This window comes from Protopterus annectens, chromosome 3.part0 (assembly GCF_019279795.1).
Source record: "Protopterus annectens isolate FY-2018-M chromosome 3.part0, PAN1.0, whole genome shotgun sequence".
NCBI classification, from domain to species: Eukaryota; Metazoa; Chordata; order Ceratodontiformes; family Protopteridae; genus Protopterus; species Protopterus annectens.
In genome coordinates this window covers 807,116,108-807,128,607 of record NC_056731.1, presented here as the reverse complement: position 1 = coordinate 807,128,607, position 12,500 = coordinate 807,116,108, and the positions used below count along the sequence as shown (strand labels likewise).

The 12,500-nt window shown below is 43.1% G+C and overlaps 1 protein-coding gene across 2 annotated transcripts in view; it reads left to right on the top strand.

Moving 5' to 3' along the window:
* LOC122796566 (F-box/LRR-repeat protein 2-like) overlaps positions 1–12,500 on the top strand; it is a 1,765,375-nt gene that overhangs the window by 270,291 nt on the left and 1,482,584 nt on the right. The gene's annotated exons all lie outside the window — the stretch shown is intronic.

Here is a 12,500-nt window from a genome sequence, read left to right as displayed (position 1 = left end):
TGAAGAGGCAGCACCAAGACCCAGAAGAAAATATGTAGTTAAGTTAAAAATTACTCTAAAAGAAAACTATTCAAGATGGCATAGTTTACAGAGATGCACATTTTATAACATATAGGGATGCCAGCCTAGAATGCAAGTTTGCAGATGTAATTGTGAGCGCATGTGACAGTACAGCATTTAATGTGGAATGCTGTAAAAACAGGCAGTAGAATTGGCACCTTTGTGCCTTCCTTTAGGGGTTCCTTCTTTTGTTTAAAGTTTGACAAACTTAAAGCAGTGGGGGGGTGTGAAAGTGATAAAGCTGCCTGCTGCAGTGCCCAATTTAATTGTCAAGTTAAAAGACTTGTTAGGTGAAAATTGGTGTTACTGCTATTTTAGGGATAGCTCTACAGAAGTGGCTTAGAAATAAGCACATATATTTCCAGATCCTGGTGTTGTGTCTGCTGAAAGGTTCATAGGTGTGTAGTAGGCTAATGGCCCTGGAGCTTTTACAAGCCTAGCTCATAGGATTACCCAGGCATCGTGCCACCCGACCTTAGTTCCCAGTGCCTCTGTCGAGTAGAGCCACTGGAGTGATCCCTGCGGTGAATTTTCTATTTCCCATCCACTCCTCAAGATTTCTCTTGAAGAGGGCCAGTGAGGTGCACTGTTTTACATGTATGGGAAGTCTGTTCTATAGCATGGGCAGTCTCTGGGTTATGAACCTGTCCCTCCAGCATATTCTGTTGATTGTGGTAATGAGGTTGAGGTCTCTGGAGCGTGTGGTGCGGAGGGATTGAGATTTCTTTAGCTGTATATGAGGTTATTTAGGTGACAATAACCAAAGAAAGGCTACATCAGTATGTAAAGTGAGTGATTCTGTCAGATGTCACTTAGTCGGGCACTGATCTGAAAGAAAGGAAAGGAAGCTAATTCTACTGGCTTCATTTATTATCAAATTGTGTTAGAGGGACTTTGCAATCCTGATTTCACTCCTCTGTGTTGCTTATTTTTTTTTCAATAAACTTTCTCTGAAACTTCTAATTAAGTTAAAAATTATACTCCTCTGTGCTTATTTTTTTCTGAGTTTGCAGTATCCTGTGCATGAAATGTACAGAACAAAAAAAAGAAAAACATAATTGCATAATTTTCCGTTTTCATATATAATCCAGTCAGATACTAAACTTGGGGCAGCCGCTGTGGTGCAGCAGTTAGCTATGTTGCCTCAGAGCAAGAGGTTCTCCAGTTCGATTCTCGGCTGGGGTGCCTTCTGTGCCAAGTCTACATGTCCTCCCTGTAGTCATGTGGGTTTCCTCCAGGTGCTTTGGTTTCCTCCCACATTTCAAAGCATGCAGTAGGTGGATTGGACACTCTAAATTGCCTGTAGGTGCGAGTGTGTGTGTGCGCGAGTGAGTGGTACGGATGAACTACCACGGCATGGCTAGCCACCCGGTGCTGTAAATCTTGGCTCAAGATGATTGTCACTGTCGAAGTGACACCCCGACCCCATGTGCAGAAATGGAAAAAGGGGGTAGAGGATGTATGGATAGATAAATAATCCAATCAGAATGCGGCAGTTTTATTTTTCTATTGTATGTTGGCTGTTGACAGTTTTTGTAGTTGCTATGTTTTCCATTAGATATGCTAACATTTGCACTGTTATTATAGAGTTGATTTCATTCTTGCTGTGTGTACAGTTGTATTTTGTTGTGTAATTAATTGTGGATGGTGGTCAGTTCTTTGCTTTAATGGACTCATTCAGTGCTTAAGGCAATAAACTACTTCTTGGATTCCTACTCCTTGTATGGTGTCTTTGTGCACCAAAACTTAGGAAAGTTTTATAACACTTAACTTACTAATCAGCTTTAACTCCCTAACTCGGCTGTCTGCACATGATGACTGATTATAGAAAAAAAAATACTGAATGCACATGTGATAAGTTATAGGTTCATATTTCTATACTAGGCTAATGACCACCAGGGCCTTTAGAAGCCTAGCCACGCAATCCAACCCAAATGCATCCCTTGGTAAGATATGCTTTGTAATGGGGGGTACATTTGTTAGGAAGAGTATGTTAATTAGGAGGTTGCTAAATGGTTATTTGGTGGGTTATGTTAGTTAGGGAATGTTTACTGTGAGTGTCTGTTTCTAAGAGACATGAGGGCCAGCCCAGGGATAAATTTGCGATTTCTCCTCCAATGATCAAGGTTACGTTTGAATAGGTTTGGGGATGGCCTCTGTTTCACATCGATGGGGAGAACATGGGGATCCTATGAGTCACTTATTTGCCTCACCAAAATGTTCCATTTATGTGGCAAGCAAAGTTCATATCTCTGGATCTACTATTTCTGGTTCTGTTCTTTTTGCAGGTGTGTAAAAGCTCCATCAGGGCTTGATCTAAGGATCCTTTGTATGATAAGCACAGATCGCCTCTCAACAACCTGTAGGAGCCTGAGTATAGAGACAAAGCTCTAAGGCAATCTGTATATGATAGTGTGTTAATATGGTGGAACCAGAACCTGTGTGAGCAGTCCAGCTGTTGCATAGGCCTGGTCAGTGATAGTTCTGATAAGGGACAAGAAGAGTGATACTGTAACTTTCTTGGACCTGGATGCCAAATCCTTACTTGTAAGTTGGATGACACAGAATGATTTTCTTACTACCTTAGCTGCATGTTGGTCAAAGGCCACATTTCTGTCTACATATATTCCCAGATTTCTAACTACTGGGTCAGCTTTTAGGAATGCCTTTGATCAGTGGTGTAATTGCTTGTGTAGATGTTTTTCCCAAAATACACTATAGTTCACGTCTTTACACTGAGTTTTAATCCGTGACTTTGGCAGCAGTTATTTGTCTGTGTTAGACCTTCTTGCAGGATGTTAGTGTCATGGGGGAATTTATGATGGTTCCCAATTTCCAGTTGTCTGTGAACTGTGCGAGCCAGATGCTCTTGACATTAGCCTTGACCTCCAGAAGTAGATGCAAACGGGAGTGGGCCCAACACGGAGCCCTTTGGTACTCTACTGGTGACCTGCTGCTTGGTGGAGGTGGTCTCACCAGTCATGACTTCTTGGGTCCTATCTGTGAGCCAGCTGGCAATCCAGTTAGTTGTGTAGGGATTTATGCCTCATACAGTGAGTTTTGTCCACAGTACTTGAGTGGGGTTTGTGTCGAATGCCGTAGCCAGGTTTAAATAGGCAGTATGCGCTGTTTTCCCTTCATCCATTGCCTTGGTTACATTTTCAAAGAGGTCTAACAAGTTAAGTATTCATAGTTTTCCTTAGACAAAACCAAACTGGGATGGGTCCAGTGTTTGTAGGTTGACAATGTCTTTTTTTGATCATTTGCATGATAATTCATTCCATGGTTTTGCATATTAGACTAGTCAGACTAATGGGTCTGTTTTTTATGGGGTTGCTTGATTGCCTATCCTTGTGAAGGGAGATAATTATTGCCATCTTCCTTTTGCTTGGTATGTAGCCTGTCTTGATGCTGTAGATGAAAAGTGATTCAAATGGTCCTGATATTCAGATGATTTAGGGGGCAACCTGGGATATTGTCGGGCCCCACTGAGGCTGTCTTTAGTCTTACTGAGGGCCACTGTGACCTGCTCCATGTTGATAGGGAAAGGTTATGCTGGTAGGGATTTCATAAGGGTTAGCAGAGGAGGAGTGGGGGGGGAGTAAAGCTTGATATTAATTTGTTGGCCACCAGATTCACTATGTCATTCTGCTCAATGAAATTGGTACCATTTACTCCCAGTTTTGCACACTGTTGCATGTTACCTTTCAGGTTTCAGATATAAGCTATATTGACTTCATAATTGGCCTTGCTAGATTTATTAGTTCTATTATTTTTCTAGTTTAATTAGCAAACTCTTGTCAGTATGAGAGTTGCTCTTTCTGACTCTGGCCATGACTTTATTTTTTCTTTTGTTATATACCCTGTTAAGATTTGGATTCCACCAGTGTGGTATGTTTTTGGGGTTTGTTTTGGGCTTACTTCTGGTAGGTACGGCAACCTCTATATAGCCATTTACATGTTTGTACAAAGTTTTTGTGAATAATTCTGCATAGGCGTTTGTGAACCCTGTGTTAGGCAGGGCACTGAACAGGGCCAGTGTTAGCATTTTGGGCCCCCTAGCAAATGTCAAGTCGGGAGTCTCCTGGGCACTTCCAATGCAACCCCTTTTAGTTCATGCTACAAACTTTTAAGAGTAGTGCACATAGACCTGTAGCAACAGTGCTCTTACATTACAATGGCCTGTGTACCACATTATGTTGGCCCATCTCACAAAGGGACATTCACAGTTACTGGCATTTAGTTGCAACAGTGATGTATTACAATAACTCTATGTACAAGGCAGGACTTAAAGACCTCAGCTTTCGCCGGCTAAGAACTAGCTGTATTCAACTGGACGTACAAGAGAATTTAAGTACCTTTATCTGCACTTTTTTTCCCAAAAATACAGTATTTAAATTGATTTTAACTGTGTTGCAGGAATATTAACTGAACTGGAAGTTAGTCAGTGTTTGCTGAATTTTATTATTTGCTAGTAATTACAGGTGTGGGGGTAGCCACATTCTTTGATTTCCTGTCCTTGCCTATTTAAGTGGTACAGTGTGAAATATTTTCTGCTTAAAAACCTCAGCTTTGGCCGGCTAAGAACTAGCAATATTCAACTGGACGTATAAGAGAATTTAAGTACCTTTATCTGCACTTTTATTTTCAAAAAATACAGTATTTAAATTGATTTTAACTGTGATGCAGGAATATTAACTGAACTGGAAGTTTTGACTCTGCTCTTCAATCTTAGTGGCCTTGGAAACTGCCCGTCCCTCTTGTAAATTTGTGTTTGGATACTCCTTCCGGGCCCATCTCATTTGCTCACTCAACTGAGTGCAGTGAGATCATATTCTGATTTCAGGCACTCCTACTGTGTACAAAGAGAGCATCTGGGAAACAGAAAAAAAAATTTAAGCTTGTTTCCTGCCTTTCCTGTTAAGTGGTATAGACTATTTGTAGGCTTCTGAGCCCCCAAGCCCTTCTGTGTTGGAGGGAAGCCTTCTAGCTTAGTTTTTTTTCTTATAACTAGCCAGTTTTCTAGTTTCAGCACTCAAATCTGTTTCTTTGATCTCAGCACTTGTTCAGAAAAGAAAAAAAAATTAATCTGCTTTTACTGTACTTGTGTTTCTACCTACTTTATTTTACTTTTGCATCATCTTAAAAGTACTCAATTGTATTTATTACTGCTTGGTGTAACTCATTCTAAGCCTTTTGGTTTAAACACTTGGGCTTCGGACCAGTTGTTTTGCACTGAGAGAGTTTGTGGTCTGCACTGTAGTGGCAGAACAGGCAGCTTACATCCTTCTAGGTTGGGAACTGCTGATTGAGGGCTCAGTGTCTGTTATTCTAAAAGTGTATTAATTCTGGTTTAAGCACTTGGGCTTTCAGGCCAGTTATTTTACATTAAGAGGGTTCGTGGTCTACACTCTTGTGGGAGGAGAGGCTGGATCTGCCCTTCTGAGCTGGGAATTTCTGGTTAAAGGCTTATAGTGCATGCATATCTGAACTGCTTCTTACTGAAGTTGGTGCGCCTTGTTTGCTGTGGCATAGACTGGATTCGGGCATGCTGGATCTAGCTTTGTTTGTGTAACTTGAGCACTAATCCAGGCATTCTCTAAAGTATTCAGTTGTATTTATTACTGCTTGGTAGTAACTTGATTAAAGTGTAGCTATCATTCTAAGTCTCTTGGATTAAGCACTTGGGCTTCAGACCAGTTGTTTTACATTAGGAAGGCTTGTGACATGCACTGTAGTGGCAGGACAGATAGCTTTCATCCTTCTAAGTTGGGAACTGCTGATTGAGAGCCCAGTGTCTGTTATTCTTGAAGTGTATTAGTTCTGGTTTAAGCACTTGGGCTTCAGGCCAGTTATTTTACATTAAGAAGGTTCGTGGTCTGCACTCTTGTGGGAGAAGAGGCTGGACTCTGCCCTTCTGAGCTGGGAATTTCTGGTTAAAGGTTTATAGTGCCTGAATATTTGAACTGTATCTTACTGAAATTGGTACACCTTGTTTGCTGTAGCATAGACTAGATCCAGGCCTGCTGAATCTAGCTTTGTTTATATGCTTGTTTGTTTGCTTGTCATTTCCCTGGAACGCTAATTCCACCTAATACGCGGCTTCTCAGTGCTTCTGTGGATCACTAGTGTTATCTACATTGCTTACTGTACTTATTTCCTTGTTTCACTTGAAAGAAAGTTACTGTTTGTTGTTTTTGCATTTAAGTTACCTGTAACACATTGCACTTAAGTTACCTGGCACTTGCTCACTAAAGCAATTATATAAGTCAGCACTAAAAATTAAAAGCACTACACCCTCACTCCCCACTGGCCCTCGTTTTCAATTATAAAGGAATTCCCAATATTATTCTAGCATGTCCAAAGGTCAGTTGTCGGTCTCCTCTCCAGTCCAGCTGGTGAATCTGGGAATCTTGAGGCAATGTTACAACTGCCTCATGTACACAGACAACCCTCTCCTCCTCCCAACAAATTCCAACACGTGAGAGATGCAACCATATAGCCAAACTGGAGGCTAAGCTCTCTCAACTCAGTACTGGCATAACCAGTCAGGAGGAGAAGGAAACCACACTCACTACAATTCCAATCTCACATAGACCTACCACGACAGCAAACCAAACACATAATCACACAAAAACATACTTGGAGGCTGTAAATAAAGAAATGCCTAAGCAGCAGAGACCTCCAAAGCAGACACCCAAGCAACCGCTACCCCAAAACAAAACACGTGCAACACATATCTCACAAAGTCAGTGTGCCGAACAGTCACAGCCCTTAAGACTAAACAACACACCTGATACACTTGTAATAGGTGACTCTATCGTCCGGCACACTGACGTCCTGCTCACCAGGCTGAACAAGGAGAGGGTCACGGTGAGCAGCCTGTCGGGCGCTAGGATCCGCCACATAACACAAGCACTCAGGTCACTCCAAGGCAAGTACAAATATGACTCAGTCATTGTCCATGCTGGTGTGAATGACCTGAGACGTACCTCCCTGGACTACATGAAAAGAGACATAGAGGAGCTCTCTGAGCATGTAGCCCAGGCCGGTATGACCCTGACCTTGAGTAGCATCTTACCCTCACCAAGAATGATGCCACAATATGAAGACAAGATGATCGATTTCAACAATTGGCTTAAGTATTGGTGTCATTCAAAGGGGATCCAGTGCCTGTCAGCTTGGGATGATATGCTCGACAAGCCACGATGCTTCGCTAGGGACGGCTTGCACCTGTCACCCTGGGCTTTCGGATATTGGCAAAGGCTCTTGCTACCCCCATAGTGCCTTTTTTAGGCAAGGCTCAAAAGACAAACCCACCTCCATAGGTATCACAAGGGATAAGAAACTAAGAGTAATGCTACTCAATGCCAGAAGTCTAAACCTCAAGATGCACTTTTCGAAACTCTCCTTAGCATGGAGAACATCGATATCTGTGCAGTAACAGAAACCTGGTTCAGGGCTACAGAGAGCACCCGAGCACTACCAGGTTATACCTCATACCATGCTTTTTGGCCCCAAAACTTGGACCGAACCACAAAAGGAGGGGGAGTATCGATATTCATCAAAGATACCCACACCTCCAGGTTGGTGGCAAAGCAGGAAGCATCAGAGACTATCCATGTGCAACTAACAGTGGGTAAAACTGCCTTCCAGTTTATAGCCTGCTACAGACCACCCTCCCAAACCCAGGAACCCCACTCGGTCTTCCTGAGAACACTGGAAAATATGAAGGTCTCTCCAAACACCATTATACTGGGCGACTTCAGCTACCCAAACATAGACTGGGAGCATTACTCTAGCTCCAACACCCTAGCCCAAAGGTTCCTAGAATTTATAAACTCAAATGCTATGGAACAATTTGTTACCACTCCCACAAGAGGGGAAAACATAGTGGACCTGATCATCACCAACATGGGGACTCTATGCTCCAGACCAGAAGTGTATCCCTCACTGGTAAGATCAGACCATAAACTAATCTCACTGGATATTCACATCCCGACCCCACCCCCTGCCCAGAAAACCACAGTGAAAAACTTCTCTAAAGCAAATTTCACACTCCTCAAAACCGAGGTGGAATCCTTCAAAGCCCCCGGGCCTGTGGAAAATACGGCCCAGACCGCAGAATCCTTTATAAATGCATTCTATGAACACCCTCAGGAATGCATGGATCATGCAATCCCAAATAAAACCAAGACCCAATCCTCCAAAGGTAGACATCCTGTCTGGTGGACCCCAGCCATAAACAAACTATACAATAGAAGGAGGAAGCTACTAAATGATAGAGCAAAATCCCAAAAAGGGAAGGCATCACTGATCAGTATTAGCAAAAAACTACGGGCACTCATAAAATTGTCTAAGGCCAGCTTCGAGAGAAAAATTGCACAGGACACTAAGGATAATCACAGGGCTTTCTTGGAACCTGGGAGGTAATTCCCAGATATGCTCAGAATTAGTCCAAAATGACAAAAAATACACCAAACCCACAGACATTGCCAACATCCTAGCTGACAGGTTCATCGCAAACTTCTCCCCACCAAAAGGGCAAATATCTATCCCAGCAGAGTGCTGCCCCCCTGACATCTCAGATGCTCAGGTAAGAGCCACCCTCTCCAAAGCAAAAAACACAGCATCAATGGGACCAGATGGTGTCCTGGGCTGCGTCCTACATGAACTCCAAGAAGAGCTAAACCCAAACATAAAACTACTGTTCAATCTCAGCCTTACTACAGGATATGTGCCCAAAGAGTGGCGTACAGCAACAGTGGTCCCTCTCCATAGAGGTGGTGCCTCAACAGATCCCGGAAACTATCGCCCCATATGCCTGACCAGCTTGGTCTGCAAAGCTATGGAAAGGATCATCATGGCATAAATAAAGATATTGGGGACCTACAGACACTGGATCCTACCCAGTTCGGCTTTAAGGGCAGATCCTGCCTCTTAAACCTGGTTGATTTCTTTGAAACAGTCACTAAGGCCATTGACGAGGGGAAGGTGTTCCACACAGCCTACCTGGACCTCGCAAAAGCCTTCGATACAATACCCCACTCAGGCATTATAGATAAGCTCACCAGCTTAAACATAAACCCCTATGTCACTAGATGGATTCAAACTGGCTCAAGGACAGAACCCACATGGTTAGAATTGCTGGAGCCATGTCAGACTCCAAACCAGTTACAAGTGGTGTCCCACAAGACTCAGTCCTGGGACCTCTCTTGTTCGGTATATATTTCTCGGAGGTACAGGCCAACACGGAAGGACTGTGGCTGACCAAGTTCGCAGATGACTGCAAACTGGGTGCCATAATCGACTCTCCAGTCGACACAAGCATCCTCCAAAAGGGCCTCATAGAAACAGACAACTGGTGCCAGAGCCATGTCCTCAAGCTAAATGCCAAAAAGTGTATAGTCATCCCCTTTGGCAAAAACAAAGTGCCCACAAATTACCACATAGGTGGTAATCCATTAAGTACAGAAGAAGTAATTAGGGACCTGGGACCCAAGTTGATAGCAATCTCTCATTTGACAACCACGTGGCCAAAGTGGTTAGAAAAACATTTTATATAGCCCACCTAACCATGAAGGGATTCACATCTAGATCAGGGGAGGTCATCGTGCCTCTTTACTCATCCCTCATCAGGCCCATAATTGAGCACAATGCCCCTTTTGGGATGTACCTTACCAGACACCTGCAGCAACTGGAAAGACCCCAAAAGTACCTCACCAAGAGGATCAAAGGGCTCAGACAGATGCCATATGCTGCCCGGTTAAAGAAACTCCAGCTCTACTCAGTGGCATGCCGCCTGTTCAGAGGCGATCTGTGCCTGACATATAAAGCCATGTCCAACCCGGAATTAATGGACATGCTGCACCTCAGAAAATCCAAATCCCATCGAGCTACGCTCGAGACTTGAACCTCAGCACTGAAATAAATAGGACATGCTGGAGGGACAGATTCATAACCCAGAGGCTCCCTTCACTCTGGAATAAAATCCCAGTCCAGGTTAGGCAGAGTCCCTCATTGACTCTCTTCAAGAGGAATCTTGATGAGTGGATGGGAGATCATAGGTTTACCCCGGGTATCACTTCTGTGTCACTGTTAGACAGAGACACAGTATACTAACCTCGAAAAAGGTCATAGCAAAATAAATTTAAAATGGGTGGCGAAAGCCAAACCCATTCTGGCCAGGCTTATAAATGCCCTAGGGCAGATAGCCTAGTATGAACCTATAATAGTACCCTAGGCACTGCCTACTCTTTCAGAGACACACACACACACACACACACACACACACACACACACACACACACACACACCAGTAATCTCCTCTGTTTCCCCCATACTGGGCTCCCCATATCATGCATATTGATTTTTCCTTCCTTTTTTCACATTTTGCCTTACTCTTCAGCTTTTTCAAGAAACCATAACTGTTTACGTGCTCTGAAGTGCATTTTAAAGTTTTTTATTTCTTTTTAGACAATTTTCATCCAGTGATGGCTTGAACAGAAATTATATTTAAGGAAAGCAATTCAGTGTGTTGCTGTACAGGTTTAGTTTTCCTAGCATCCTTTCAGCACACCTTTCATGACCAGTGCAGCACAGTAATGATCATTTAAGAAATAACTCAATTAAGCTAGTGCCCTCCAAAGTCATAGGTGTTATAAATTTCTGGGATGCATTTTAGAGCATTTTCCTAACCTTTCAATCCATCTCTGGCCTAAACAAAAATCGTGCCTGTGGTGTGAGACTGGGATGAAAGCAGATTTTCAAATTGCTACAGTCATGTATTTCAAGTGACTGCTGACATACATATCCATACCATACCTACACACTCCTCACCCCATAATCCTCAAAGGCAGCCACCTGTGTACAGTGGATATAAAAAGTGTACACACCCCTGTTAAAATGCCAGGTTTTTGTGATATAAAAAATGAGCCCACAATAAATAATTTCAAAACTTTTCCCACCTTTAATGTGACCTATAACCTGTACAATTCAGTTGAAAAACAAACAAATCTGTTAGGGGAAAAAATATAAAAAATAAACATACAATATGCTGGTTGCATAAGTTTGCACACCCTTAAACTAATACTTTGTTGAAGCACCTTTTGATTTAATTATAGCATTCAGTCTCCTTGGATAGGAGTCTATCAGCATGGCACATCTTGACTTGGCAGTATTTGCCCACTCTTCCTTGCAAAAGTGCTCCATGTCTGTTTGATTGCAAGGGCATCTCTTGTGCACGGCCCTCTTCAGGTCACCCTACAGATTTTCTATTGGATTTAGGTCTGTGCTCTGGTTGGGCCACTCCAAAACTTCAATTTTTTTCTGGTGAAGCCATTCTTTTGTTGATTTTGATGTATGCTTGGGGTCATTGTCATGCTCATAGGTTCATAGGATAGTACTAGGCTGTCGGCTCTAGGGCCTATACAAGCCTAGCCATAACAATTCCCTGGCTATTTCTTCCCACACTGTTTTCTTCACTGGACCCCTGTCTAGCAGGATTACTGATGTGATCCCCGGGGTGAATTTCCTTTCTCCCATCCAGTCGTCAAGATTCCTTTTGAAGAGGGCTAAAGAGGTGCTCTGCTTGACATGTATGGGCAGTCTGTTCCAGAGTCTGGGGGAGTCTCTGGGTCAGGAACTTATCCCTCCAGCATGTTTTGTTTATTGTGATGACAAGGTTTAGATCCCTGGAGTGTGTGGCTCTGAGAGATTGGGATTTCTTTAAGTGTAGCATGTCCAGCAGCTCTGGGTTTGACATGGCCTTGTACGTTAAGCAGAGATCACCTCTGAGTAGATGATATGCGACAGAGTATAGCTGGAGTTTTTTAAGGCAGTCACCGTAGGGCATCTGCTTTAGGCCTGTGATTCTTTTAGTGAGGTATTTCTGTGGCCTTTCTAGTTGTTGCAGATGTCTTGAGAGGTACATACCAAATGGGGTGTTGTATTCTATAATTGGTCTAATGAGGAATGAGTACAGTGGGACAATGACCTCCTTTTTTTGGATGAAAAGCCTTAGTGATGAGGTGTGCCACATAGAAGGATTTCCTGACTGTTGTGGCGATGTGTTTATCGAAGGTGAGACCACTGTCCATCTGTGTCTCTAAGTCTCTTATTACACTTTCAGTGTTTAGTGTACTGCTACCTATGTGGTAATTCATGGGTACTTGTTTTTTCCCAGTGGGGATAACCATACATTTCTTGGCATTGAGCTTGAGCCCATGGCTCTGGCACCAAGCATCTGTTTCTGTAAGGCCCTTTTGTAGAGTATCCACATCATTTGGGGATTCAATAATGGCTCCCAGTTTGCAGTCATCTGCAAACTTTGTTAGCCAGAGTCCCTTAATGTTGGCCTGTACTTCAGAGAAGTAATGTCAAACAAGAGCGGTCCCAGGACTGAACCCTGAGGAACTCCACTTGTCTGGAGATGGATTTGA